Below are 13,666 nucleotides of genomic sequence, written 5' to 3' on the forward strand. Positions count from 1 at the left end.
CAAAACACTGAAAGGCTGGAAGGGCGACGGCCCCGGAGTAAGAAAGCTAGTTCCTCGTGACATGGATGTGTCTGCAGACTGTCCCCGGTATCTCCACAAGAGATCTCCCAGGCTTGATTATGGAAAAGTAAAACTGATAGACGACAATTGTAATTCTCGGCGGGGAGGCTGAATTATAAAATCACCAGGCGATGGTGCAGACCTCGTCAGCGCCGGTCTCTGTGGCGCAATTGGTCAGCGCGTTCGGCTGTTAACCGAAAGGTTGGTGGTTCGAGCCCACCCAGGGGCGGTGTGTTCGCTGTCCTTCTTTGGCTTCGAAGCTGTGCGCTTTTAATGGCGTCAGGAAAATTTTCCCCAAACGGAAATCTTCTCCACAAAGGGGTTTCTGAATTGAATTGATGTCTAACGGAAGGGACTGCGTTTGCTGAGAAGACGAGACCAAAAGAGAAACTCGGCAGGTTTGACAGTACCTGTCGGTGAAAACACAATTTTGAAATGTTGCCTCTGATTCTCTTTCCACAGATGTTGCCTGACCTGCTGAGTTCCTCCTGCAATTTCTAACTGAAAGTTCATTTCATCTTTTGGGGTGAAACACCGAAATATCTGCAAACACCATGTGCCGATATTTAACCCTTTCGAATCACTGTGAAGTGATTGGATTCAAACAAACTCTGCGATGATTCACTCTTTCTCAGCTCCATAGGCAGACAGGCCTGGGAAGTCAAGCTGTCAGTGTGGTTCTGTATTCGTGGGCCGAGTGGTTAATGCGATGTACATGAAATCCATTGCGGTTTCCCCTCGCAGGTGTGAACCCTGCCGAGTACAAAATGAGAAATGTCGTCGAAAAGAAAGGGAGCTTGCTCCCCGGCTTCTTCTTTAAGATTCAAATCAGTGGAGGGGGAAAAATATTTCACTCAAATTGGGACTGGTGGGAATCTGCAACCCACTGCCTGTTCGGGTGGAACAAGCAGATACCCGCAGAGCTTCTTTTGAGGCTATGAGCAAAGTGTTTGGAAATGAGACTAGAACAGTGAGGTGCTTGAAATCGTGATCGAAATGAAGCAGGCACCTGAGGACAAGGGTGTTTCCTTTGCCAGTGAAAGATACTGCTTCACCAAGTTGGGCCTGTGGAAGGGAATCAGTGACGGTGATTATCTTTGGTTGTTCACCTTGTGAATGAACCCATTGCTGCGCATGTCCGTGTTAACGTCAGAACTCTGCAGCATGGTGGCGTGAGATACGCACAGGGCCGGGGCGCAATGGATGATGCATCTGACTCCACCTACCTGTTTGAAATGCAGCTCACAGCTTCTTCACACACCCCAATTAATCTTTCTCATTGTCCTGAAGCCGGCATACGGTTTGAATTCCCGATCTGCGGGAATGAGAATCCTTTCACTGTCTCGCGTCAGTAAATGTCCCTGAGAACATCTGAGTCAACTCACAGCGCAGTCATATGAGGGGAAGCTGAAATAGCCCCACATGCTGCTCACGGGCACATTTTATTCTCCCCAACTCAACGCCTCAAACACTGCGGCTCCTGGGAGTGGAAAAGAAACAATCACCAAAACCCAGTCCAAGCTCTGTGAATCTTCAGAAAATCAGCAAACGTTCATCCCTTCGGATTTTCTATCCTGGGCTGACAGGGATGGGTTTTGTCACTCTTTTGTAGGACATTGCAAGTGGATGTTTTGCAAAAATGCACTACAATGCAATCTGATTAATCAGGACCTGGATGTTTTCGGTCTTTGAATGTATGTGTTGTGCTCCAGAACTTTGCTGTTCACAGTTTATAATACTTATCTTCCCAGTCCCCTGTATCACTTGTCGAAAATGTTTAATTTGTGTCTTGTAATCCTTTCACTGTCTGCTAATGAGGATAGCGTTTCCGTGTTTTACCTAAATTATCTTGACCTTGCATACCTCAAGCCTCAAGCGAATTTCACGAGAAACCTTCTCCAGTTCAAAAGCCAACTGTTCATGATGGCTCTGTTCCTTGTCACGTGTCCAATTTCAGATCGATGTTGTTAATGTCCCTTCTACTCCTTCAGATCCAGGTTTCGCTCACAGGGCGAGAACAGAACTGTCACCAAATACATTTACCAATCTACGTTCATCCTATCGATTGTATTAGCATCATCAACACTTCTCATCAAAATAACTCGAGAGACTTTCATCACAATTTTCTGTGAACAGTCATACATTAGCTTTGCTGAATGAACCCCAAATTTCTAGAAGTGGCTCCTTATTTTCGGCCCTGATTATTAATCTCTCTACGCATGGGAATGGATCCTTCCCAGCCGCTCTATCTCTCATCAATATGTGTAGTTCAATTCGATCTCCCATCAGCCTCCTCTGTCCTGATCAAATCCAGGGCAACAGGAACCGTTGGGGCTATGGCGCGGACAGGACAATCCCAATACTCACCTTTCCTGTTAGAACTATTCCATGCGAAAGTTTAGACCACAACTTTGGGCGTGTAGTTGTGGCCGAACACTTAAGGTGTTGGCGTAGAGATCCTTTGGGGCTCCCCGCCCAGGGTGGTAACCTGCTGGCTATGATTTCTTCGCTGGCGATTTTAAATGACTTCCTGTTGGTTGCATTATCGCTCAAACTTCACAAAACCCGTCTCAATAAAGACCCGTTTTCTCATGTCTGGGAATTGATTGCCATGCAGGAAACTCGGGTTCTGAACAAACAACGTACCAGACTCACAACGTCAGCTCTGTTTCCCTTTCCACAGATGCTGCTCGACCCGTTGGCTTTCTGCAGTATTCTCTGTGTTTATTAGGCACAAGTGCTGCTTTTCATTCAAGAACTTCAATCCCTGTCCTCTGGTAACTGACTCTGGTCAGTGGCAATTGGTTCTTCTGATCATTAAACTGCCCATTCCCACCGCTTCTTCTCTTATCATGACCAACAGCCCCAGGAAATCTCCAGTTATCCTTCTTTGCTCCAAAGCGAACATTCTCCACCTTGGGAATGTCTCCCCAAAATGGAAATTCCTCATCCCTGGACATGAGGCAAGGGAAGAGAATTTGGCAAAATATTGTCAGTTAGGAAATGGAAAAATGTTCAAATGTTCATGAAGCAAAACAGAAATCCCAGTCTCCAGCTTTGTGAACCTTTAGAAACACTTTGCGAAGCGGATTTAGAGGAGAATGAAAGATGACCGGTCCGATTGAGCAGAGACAGTCCAGACACCGTCCCCTTGTTGACGAGGCCGGGAGGTTGACTCTGATGTTCTTGGCACATGAACTGATCTGAGACAATGAAAGAATTGTCGTTCCTGCACATCATGAATTCAAACCCCTTCTCCCCTGCGAGCCAACGAGAGAACTCGGGAACAGGCAAAACACTGAAAGGCTGGAAGGGCGACGGCCCCGGAGTAAGAAAGCTAGTTCCTCGTGACATGGATGTGTCTGCAGACTGTCCCCGGTATCTCCACAAGTGATCTCCCAGGCTTGATTATGGAAAAGTAAAACTGATAGACGACAATTGTAATTCTCGGCGGGGAGGCTGAATTATAAAATCACCAGGCGATGGTGCAGAACTCGTCAGCGCCTGTCTCTGTGGCGCAATTGGTCAGCGCGTTCGGCTGTTAACCGAAAGGTTGGTGGTTCGAGCCCACCCAGGGGCGGTGTGTTCGTTTGGCTTCGAAGCTGTGCGCTTTTAATGGCGTCAGGAAAATTTTCCCCAAACGGAAATCTTCTCCACAAAGGGGTTTCTGAATTGAATTGATGTCTAACGGAAGGGACTGCGTTTGCTGAGAAGACGAGACCAAAAGAGAAACTCGGCAGGTTTGACAGTACCTGTCGGTGAAAACACAATTTTGAAATGTTGCCTCTGATTCTCTTTCCACAGATGTTGCCTGACCTGCTGAGTTCCTCCTGCAATTTCTAACTGAAAGTTCATTTCATCTTTTGGGGTGAAACACCGAAATATCTGCAAACACCATGTGCCGATATTTAACCCTTTCGAATCACTGTGAAGTGATTGGATTCAAACAAACTCTGCGATGATTCACTCTTTCTCAGCTCCATAGGCAGACAGGCCTGGGAAGTCAAGCTGTCAGTGTGGTTCTGTATTCGTGGGCCGAGTGGTTAATGCGATGTACATGAAATCCATTGCGGTTTCCCCTCGCAGGTGTGAACCCTGCCGAGTACAAAATGAGAAATGTCGTCGAAAAGAAAGGGAGCTTGCTCCCCGGCTTCTTCTTTAAGATTCAAATCAGTGGAGGGGGAAAAATATTTCACTCAAATTGGGACTGGTGGGAATCTGCAACCCACTGCCTGTTCGGGTGGAACAAGCAGATACCCGCAGAGCTTCTTTTGAGGCTATGAGCAAAGTGTTTGGAAATGAGACTAGAACAGTGAGGTGCTTGAAATCGTGATCGAAATGAAGCAGGCACCTGAGGACAAGGGTGTTTCCTTTGCCAGTGAAAGATACTGCTTCACCAAGTTGGGCCTGTGGAAGGGAATCAGTGACGGTGATTATCTTTGGTTGTTCACCTTGTGAATGAACCCATTGCTGCGCATGTCCGTGTTAACGTCAGAACTCTGCAGCATGGTGGCGTGAGATACGCACAGGGCCGGGGCGCAATGGATGATGCATCTGACTCCACCTACCTGTTTGAAATGCAGCTCACAGCTTCTTCACACACCCCAATTAATCTTTCTCATTGTCCTGAAGCCGGCATACGGTTTGAATTCCCGATCTGCGGGAATGAGAATCCTTTCACTGTCTCGCGTCAGTAAATGTCCCTGAGAACATCTGAGTCAACTCACAGCGCAGTCATATGAGGGGAAGCTGAAATAGCCCCACATGCTGCTCACGGGCACATTTTATTCTCCCCAACTCAACGCCTCAAACACTGCGGCTCCTGGGAGTGGAAAAGAAACAATCACCAAAACCCAGTCCAAGCTCTGTGAATCTTCAGAAAATCAGCAAACGTTCATCCCTTCGGATTTTCTATCCTGGGCTGACAGGGATGGGTTTTGTCACTCTTTTGTAGGACATTGCAAGTGGATGTTTTGCAAAAATGCACTACAATGCAATCTGATTAATCAGGACCTGGATGTTTTCGGTCTTTGAATGTATGTGTTGTGCTCCAGAACTTTGCTGTTCACAGTTTATAATACTTATCTTCCCAGTCCCCTGTATCACTTGTCGAAAATGTTTAATTTGTGTCTTGTAATCCTTTCACTGTCTGCTAATGAGGATAGCGTTTCCGTGTTTTACCTAAATTATCTTGACCTTGCATACCTCAAGCCTCAAGCGAATTTCACGAGAAACCTTCTCCAGTTCAAAAGCCAACTGTTCATGATGGCTCTGTTCCTTGTCACGTGTCCAATTTCAGATCGATGTTGTTAATGTCCCTTCTACTCCTTCAGATCCAGGTTTCGCTCACAGGGCGAGAACAGAACTGTCACCAAATACATTTACCAATCTACGTTCATCCTATCGATTGTATTAGCATCATCAACACTTCTCATCAAAATAACTCGAGAGACTTTCATCACAATTTTCTGTGAACAGTCATACATTAGCTTTGCTGAATGAACCCCAAATTTCTAGAAGTGGCTCCTTATTTTCGGCCCTGATTATTAATCTCTCTACGCATGGGAATGGATCCTTCCCAGCCGCTCTATCTCTCATCAATATGTGTAGTTCAATTCGATCTCCCATCAGCCTCCTCTGTCCTGATCAAATCCAGGGCAACAGGAACCGTTGGGGCTATGGCGCGGACAGGACAATCCCAATACTCACCTTTCCTGTTAGAACTATTCCATGCGAAAGTTTAGACCACAACTTTGGGCGTGTAGTTGTGGCCGAACACTTAAGGTGTTGGCGTAGAGATCCTTTGGGGCTCCCCGCCCAGGGTGGTAACCTGCTGGCTATGATTTCTTCGCTGGCGATTTTAAATGACTTCCTGTTGGTTGCATTATCGCTCAAACTTCACAAAACCCGTCTCAATAAAGACCCGTTTTCTCATGTCTGGGAATTGATTGCCATGCAGGAAACTCGGGTTCTGAACAAACAACGTACCAGACTCACAACGTCAGCTCTGTTTCCCTTTCCACAGATGCTGCTCGACCCGTTGGCTTTCTGCAGTATTCTCTGTGTTTATTAGGCACAAGTGCTGCTTTTCATTCAAGAACTTCAATCCCTGTCCTCTGGTAACTGACTCTGGTCAGTGGCAATTGGTTCTTCTGATCATTAAACTGCCCATTCCCACCGCTTCTTCTCTTATCATGACCAACAGCCCCAGGAAATCTCCAGTTATCCTTCTTTGCTCCAAAGCGAACATTCTCCACCTTGGGAATGTCTCCCCAAAATGGAAATTCCTCATCCCTGGACATGAGGCAAGGGAAGAGAATTTGGCAAAATATTGTCAGTTAGGAAATGGAAAAATGTTCAAATGTTCATGAAGCAAAACAGAAATCCCAGTCTCCAGCTTTGTGAACCTTTAGAAACACTTTGCGAAGCGGATTTAGAGGAGAATGAAAGATGACCGGTCCGATTGAGCAGAGACAGTCCAGACACCGTCCCCTTGTTGACGAGGCCGGGAGGTTGACTCTGATGTTCTTGGCACATGAACTGATCTGAGACAATGAAAGAATTGTCGTTCCTGCACATCATGAATTCAAACCCCTTCTCCCCTGCGAGCCAACGAGAGAACTCGGGAACAGGCAAAACACTGAAAGGCTGGAAGGGCGACGGCCCCGGAGTAAGAAAGCTAGTTCCTCGTGACATGGATGTGTCTGCAGACTGTCCCCGGTATCTCCACAAGTGATCTCCCAGGCTTGATTATGGAAAAGTAAAACTGATAGACGACAATTGTAATTCTCGGCGGGGAGGCTGAATTATAAAATCACCAGGCGATGGTGCAGAACTCGTCAGCGCCTGTCTCTGTGGCGCAATTGGTCAGCGCGTTCGGCTGTTAACCGAAAGGTTGGTGGTTCGAGCCCACCCAGGGGCGGTGTGTTCGTTTGGCTTCGAAGCTGTGCGCTTTTAATGGCGTCAGGAAAATTTTCCCCAAACGGAAATCTTCTCCACAAAGGGGTTTCTGAATTGAATTGATGTCTAACGGAAGGGACTGCGTTTGCTGAGAAGACGAGACCAAAAGAGAAACTCGGCAGGTTTGACAGTACCTGTCGGTGAAAACACAATTTTGAAATGTTGCCTCTGATTCTCTTTCCACAGATGTTGCCTGACCTGCTGAGTTCCTCCTGCAATTTCTAACTGAAAGTTCATTTCATCTTTTGGGGTGAAACACCGAAATATCTGCAAACACCATGTGCCGATATTTAACCCTTTCGAATCACTGTGAAGTGATTGGATTCAAACAAACTCTGCGATGATTCACTCTTTCTCAGCTCCATAGGCAGACAGGCCTGGGAAGTCAAGCTGTCAGTGTGGTTCTGTATTCGTGGGCCGAGTGGTTAATGCGATGTACATGAAATCCATTGCGGTTTCCCCTCGCAGGTGTGAACCCTGCCGAGTACAAAATGAGAAATGTCGTCGAAAAGAAAGGGAGCTTGCTCCCCGGCTTCTTCTTTAAGATTCAAATCAGTGGAGGGGGAAAAATATTTCACTCAAATTGGGACTGGTGGGAATCTGCAACCCACTGCCTGTTCGGGTGGAACAAGCAGATACCCGCAGAGCTTCTTTTGAGGCTATGAGCAAAGTGTTTGGAAATGAGACTAGAACAGTGAGGTGCTTGAAATCGTGATCGAAATGAAGCAGGCACCTGAGGACAAGGGTGTTTCCTTTGCCAGTGAAAGATACTGCTTCACAAAGTTGGGCCTGTGGAAGGGAATCAGTGACGGTGATTATCTTTGGTTGTTCACCTTGTGAATGAACCCATTGCTGCGCATGTCCGTGTTAACGTCAGAACTCTGCAGCATGGTGGCGTGAGATACGCACAGGGCCGGGGCGCAATGGATGATGCATCTGACTCCACCTACCTGTTTGAAATGCAGCTCACAGCTTCTTCACACACCCCAATTAATCTTTCTCATTGTCCTGAAGCCGGCATACGGTTTGAATTCCCGATCTGCGGGAATGAGAATCCTTTCACTGTCTCGCGTCAGTAAATGTCCCTGAGAACATCTGAGTCAACTCACAGCGCAGTCATATGAGGGGAAGCTGAAATAGCCCCACATGCTGCTCACGGGCACATTTTATTCTCCCCAACTCAACGCCTCAAACACTGCGGCTCCTGGGAGTGGAAAAGAAACAATCACCAAAACCCAGTCCAAGCTCTGTGAATCTTCAGAAAATCAGCAAACGTTCATCCCTTCGGATTTTCTATCCTGGGCTGACAGGGATGGGTTTTGTCACTCTTTTGTAGGACATTGCAAGTGGATGTTTTGCAAAAATGCACTACAATGCAATCTGATTAATCAGGACCTGGATGTTTTCGGTCTTTGAATGTATGTGTTGTGCTCCAGAACTTTGCTGTTCACAGTTTATAATACTTATCTTCCCAGTCCCCTGTATCACTTGTCGAAAATGTTTAATTTGTGTCTTGTAATCCTTTCACTGTCTGCTAATGAGGATAGCGTTTCCGTGTTTTACCTAAATTATCTTGACCTTGCATACCTCAAGCCTCAAGCGAATTTCACGAGAAACCTTCTCCAGTTCAAAAGCCAACTGTTCATGATGGCTCTGTTCCTTGTCACGTGTCCAATTTCAGATCGATGTTGTTAATGTCCCTTCTACTCCTTCAGATCCAGGTTTCGCTCACAGGGCGAGAACAGAACTGTCACCAAATACATTTACCAATCTACGTTCATCCTATCGATTGTATTAGCATCATCAACACTTCTCATCAAAATAACTCGAGAGACTTTCATCACAATTTTCTGTGAACAGTCATACATTAGCTTTGCTGAATGAACCCCAAATTTCTAGAAGTGGCTCCTTATTTTCGGCCCTGATTATTAATCTCTCTACGCATGGGAATGGATCCTTCCCAGCCGCTCTATCTCTCATCAATATGTGTAGTTCAATTCGATCTCCCATCAGCCTCCTCTGTCCTGATCAAATCCAGGGCAACAGGAACCGTTGGGGCTATGGCGCGGACAGGACAATCCCAATACTCACCTTTCCTGTTAGAACTATTCCATGCGAAAGTTTAGACCACAACTTTGGGCGTGTAGTTGTGGCCGAACACTTAAGGTGTTGGCGTAGAGATCCTTTGGGGCTCCCCGCCCAGGGTGGTAACCTGCTGGCTATGATTTCTTCGCTGGCGATTTTAAATGACTTCCTGTTGGTTGCATTATCGCTCAAACTTCACAAAACCCGTCTCAATAAAGACCCGTTTTCTCATGTCTGGGAATTGATTGCCATGCAGGAAACTCGGGTTCTGAACAAACAACGTACCAGACTCACAACGTCAGCTCTGTTTCCCTTTCCACAGATGCTGCTCGACCCGTTGGCTTTCTGCAGTATTCTCTGTGTTTATTAGGCACAAGTGCTGCTTTTCATTCAAGAACTTCAATCCCTGTCCTCTGGTAACTGACTCTGGTCAGTGGCAATTGGTTCTTCTGATCATTAAACTGCCCATTCCCACCGCTTCTTCTCTTATCATGACCAACAGCCCCAGGAAATCTCCAGTTATCCTTCTTTGCTCCAAAGCGAACATTCTCCACCTTGGGAATGTCTCCCCAAAATGGAAATTCCTCATCCCTGGACATGAGGCAAGGGAAGAGAATTTGGCAAAATATTGTCAGTTAGGAAATGGAAAAATGTTCAAATGTTCATGAAGCAAAACAGAAATCCCAGTCTCCAGCTTTGTGAACCTTTAGAAACACTTTGCGAAGCGGATTTAGAGGAGAATGAAAGATGACCGGTCCGATTGAGCAGAGACAGTCCAGACACCGTCCCCTTGTTGACGAGGCCGGGAGGTTGACTCTGATGTTCTTGGCACATGAACTGATCTGAGACAATGAAAGAATTGTCGTTCCTGCACATCATGAATTCAAACCCCTTCTCCCCTGCGAGCCAACGAGAGAACTCGGGAACAGGCAAAACACTGAAAGGCTGGAAGGGCGACGGCCCCGGAGTAAGAAAGCTAGTTCCTCGTGACATGGATGTGTCTGCAGACTGTCCCCGGTATCTCCACAAGTGATCTCCCAGGCTTGATTATGGAAAAGTAAAACTGATAGACGACAATTGTAATTCTCGGCGGGGAGGCTGAATTATAAAATCACCAGGCGATGGTGCAGAACTCGTCAGCGCCTGTCTCTGTGGCGCAATTGGTCAGCGCGTTCGGCTGTTAACCGAAAGGTTGGTGGTTCGAGCCCACCCAGGGGCGGTGTGTTCGTTTGGCTTCGAAGCTGTGCGCTTTTAATGGCGTCAGGAAAATTTTCCCCAAACGGAAATCTTCTCCACAAAGGGGTTTCTGAATTGAATTGATGTCTAACGGAAGGGACTGCGTTTGCTGAGAAGACGAGACCAAAAGAGAAACTCGGCAGGTTTGACAGTACCTGTCGGTGAAAACACAATTTTGAAATGTTGCCTCTGATTCTCTTTCCACAGATGTTGCCTGACCTGCTGAGTTCCTCCTGCAATTTCTAACTGAAAGTTCATTTCATCTTTTGGGGTGAAACACCGAAATATCTGCAAACACCATGTGCCGATATTTAACCCTTTCGAATCACTGTGAAGTGATTGGATTCAAACAAACTCTGCGATGATTCACTCTTTCTCAGCTCCATAGGCAGACAGGCCTGGGAAGTCAAGCTGTCAGTGTGGTTCTGTATTCGTGGGCCGAGTGGTTAATGCGATGTACATGAAATCCATTGCGGTTTCCCCTCGCAGGTGTGAACCCTGCCGAGTACAAAATGAGAAATGTCGTCGAAAAGAAAGGGAGCTTGCTCCCCGGCTTCTTCTTTAAGATTCAAATCAGTGGAGGGGGAAAAATATTTCACTCAAATTGGGACTGGTGGGAATCTGCAACCCACTGCCTGTTCGGGTGGAACAAGCAGATACCCGCAGAGCTTCTTTTGAGGCTATGAGCAAAGTGTTTGGAAATGAGACTAGAACAGTGAGGTGCTTGAAATCGTGATCGAAATGAAGCAGGCACCTGAGGACAAGGGTGTTTCCTTTGCCAGTGAAAGATACTGCTTCACAAAGTTGGGCCTGTGGAAGGGAATCAGTGACGGTGATTATCTTTGGTTGTTCACCTTGTGAATGAACCCATTGCTGCGCATGTCCGTGTTAACGTCAGAACTCTGCAGCATGGTGGCGTGAGATACGCACAGGGCCGGGGCGCAATGGATGATGCATCTGACTCCACCTACCTGTTTGAAATGCAGCTCACAGCTTCTTCACACACCCCAATTAATCTTTCTCATTGTCCTGAAGCCGGCATACGGTTTGAATTCCCGATCTGCGGGAATGAGAATCCTTTCACTGTCTCGCGTCAGTAAATGTCCCTGAGAACATCTGAGTCAACTCACAGCGCAGTCATATGAGGGGAAGCTGAAATAGCCCCACATGCTGCTCACGGGCACATTTTATTCTCCCCAACTCAACGCCTCAAACACTGCGGCTCCTGGGAGTGGAAAAGAAACAATCACCAAAACCCAGTCCAAGCTCTGTGAATCTTCAGAAAATCAGCAAACGTTCATCCCTTCGGATTTTCTATCCTGGGCTGACAGGGATGGGTTTTGTCACTCTTTTGTAGGACATTGCAAGTGGATGTTTTGCAAAAATGCACTACAATGCAATCTGATTAATCAGGACCTGGATGTTTTCGGTCTTTGAATGTATGTGTTGTGCTCCAGAACTTTGCTGTTCACAGTTTATAATACTTATCTTCCCAGTCCCCTGTATCACTTGTCGAAAATGTTTAATTTGTGTCTTGTAATCCTTTCACTGTCTGCTAATGAGGATAGCGTTTCCGTGTTTTACCTAAATTATCTTGACCTTGCATACCTCAAGCCTCAAGCGAATTTCACGAGAAACCTTCTCCAGTTCAAAAGCCAACTGTTCATGATGGCTCTGTTCCTTGTCACGTGTCCAATTTCAGATCGATGTTGTTAATGTCCCTTCTACTCCTTCAGATCCAGGTTTCGCTCACAGGGCGAGAACAGAACTGTCACCAAATACATTTACCAATCTACGTTCATCCTATCGATTGTATTAGCATCATCAACACTTCTCATCAAAATAACTCGAGAGACTTTCATCACAATTTTCTGTGAACAGTCATACATTAGCTTTGCTGAATGAACCCCAAATTTCTAGAAGTGGCTCCTTATTTTCGGCCCTGATTATTAATCTCTCTACGCATGGGAATGGATCCTTCCCAGCCGCTCTATCTCTCATCAATGTGTGTAGTTCAATTCGATCTCCCATCAGCCTCCTCTGTCCTGATCAAATCCAGGGCAACAGGAACCGTTGGGGCTATGGCGCGGACAGGACAATCCCAATACTCACCTTTCCTGTTAGAACTATTCCATGAGAAAGTTTAGACCACAACTTTGGGCGTGTAGTTGTGGCCGAACACTTAAGGTGTTGGCGTAGAGATCCTTTGGGGCTCCCCGCCCAGGGTGGTAACCTGCTGGCTATGATTTCTTCGCTGGCGATTTTAAATGACTTCCTGTTGGTTGCATTATCGCTCAAACTTCACAAAACCCGTCTCAATAAAGACCCGTTTTCTCATGTCTGGGAATTGATTGCCATGCAGGAAACTCGGGTTCTGAACAAACAACGTACCAGACTCACAACGTCAGCTCTGTTTCCCTTTCCACAGATGCTGCTCGACCCGTTGGCTTTCTGCAGTATTCTCTGTGTTTATTAGGCACAAGTGCTGCTTTTCATTCAAGAACTTCAATCCCTGTCCTCTGGTAACTGACTCTGGTCAGTGGCAATTGGTTCTTCTGATCATTAAACTGCCCATTCCCACCGCTTCTTCTCTCATCATGACCAACAGCCCCAGGAAATCTCCAGTTATCCTTCTTTGCTCCAAAGCGAACATTCTCCACCTTGGGAATGTCTCCCCAAAATGGAAATTCCTCATCCCTGGACATGAGGCAAGGGAAGAGAATTTGGCAAAATATTGTCAGTTAGGAAATGGAAAAATGTTCAAATGTTCATGAAGCAAAACAGAAATCCCAGTCTCCAGCTTTGTGAACCTTTAGAAACACTTTGCGAAGCGGATTTAGAGGAGAATGAAAGATGACCGGTCCGATTGAGCAGAGACAGTCCAGACACCGTCCCCTTGTTGACGAGGCCGGGAGGTTGACTCTGATGTTCTTGGCACATGAACTGATCTGAGACAATGAAAGAATTGTCGTTCTTGCACATCATGAATTCAAACCCCTTCTCCCCTGCGAGCCAACGAGAGAACTCGGGAACAGGCAAAACACTGAAAGGCTGGAAGGGCGACGGCCCCGGAGTAAGAAAGCTAGTTCCTCGTGACATGCATGTGTCTGCAGACTGTCCCCGGTATCTCCACAAGAGATCTCCCAGGCTTGATTATGGAAAAGTAAAACTGATAGACGACATTAGTAATTCTCGGCGGGGAGGCTGAATTATAAAATCACCAGGCGATGGTGCAGACCTCGTCAGCGCCTGTCTCTGTGGCGCAATTGGTCAGCGCGTTCGGCTGTTAACCGAAAGGTTGGTGGTTCGAGCCCACCCAGGGGCG

At 46.6% G+C, this 13,666-nt stretch overlaps 5 non-coding genes across 5 annotated transcripts; all 5 read left to right on the forward strand.

Annotated features, from left to right (window-relative positions):
• The first annotated feature begins 215 nt into the window (after window positions 1-215).
• Window positions 216-289, forward strand: trnan-guu (transfer RNA asparagine (anticodon GUU)). The gene has a single exon. It is a non-coding gene; the product is annotated as a tRNA-Asn (tRNA).
• A 3,277-nt stretch (window positions 290-3,566) lies between these two features.
• On the forward strand, window positions 3,567-3,640 carry trnan-guu (transfer RNA asparagine (anticodon GUU)). The gene has a single exon. It is a non-coding gene; the product is annotated as a tRNA-Asn (tRNA).
• Window positions 3,641-6,908: 3,268 nt separating this feature from the next.
• On the forward strand, window positions 6,909-6,982 carry trnan-guu (transfer RNA asparagine (anticodon GUU)). The gene has a single exon. It is a non-coding gene; the product is annotated as a tRNA-Asn (tRNA).
• A 3,268-nt stretch (window positions 6,983-10,250) lies between these two features.
• On the forward strand, window positions 10,251-10,324 carry trnan-guu (transfer RNA asparagine (anticodon GUU)). The gene has a single exon. It is a non-coding gene; the product is annotated as a tRNA-Asn (tRNA).
• A 3,268-nt stretch (window positions 10,325-13,592) lies between these two features.
• On the forward strand, window positions 13,593-13,666 carry trnan-guu (transfer RNA asparagine (anticodon GUU)). The gene has a single exon. It is a non-coding gene; the product is annotated as a tRNA-Asn (tRNA).

This window comes from Chiloscyllium punctatum, chromosome 36 (genome assembly GCF_047496795.1).
Source record: "Chiloscyllium punctatum isolate Juve2018m chromosome 36, sChiPun1.3, whole genome shotgun sequence".
In the NCBI taxonomy this organism is placed as follows: Eukaryota; Metazoa; Chordata; class Chondrichthyes; order Orectolobiformes; family Hemiscylliidae; genus Chiloscyllium; species Chiloscyllium punctatum.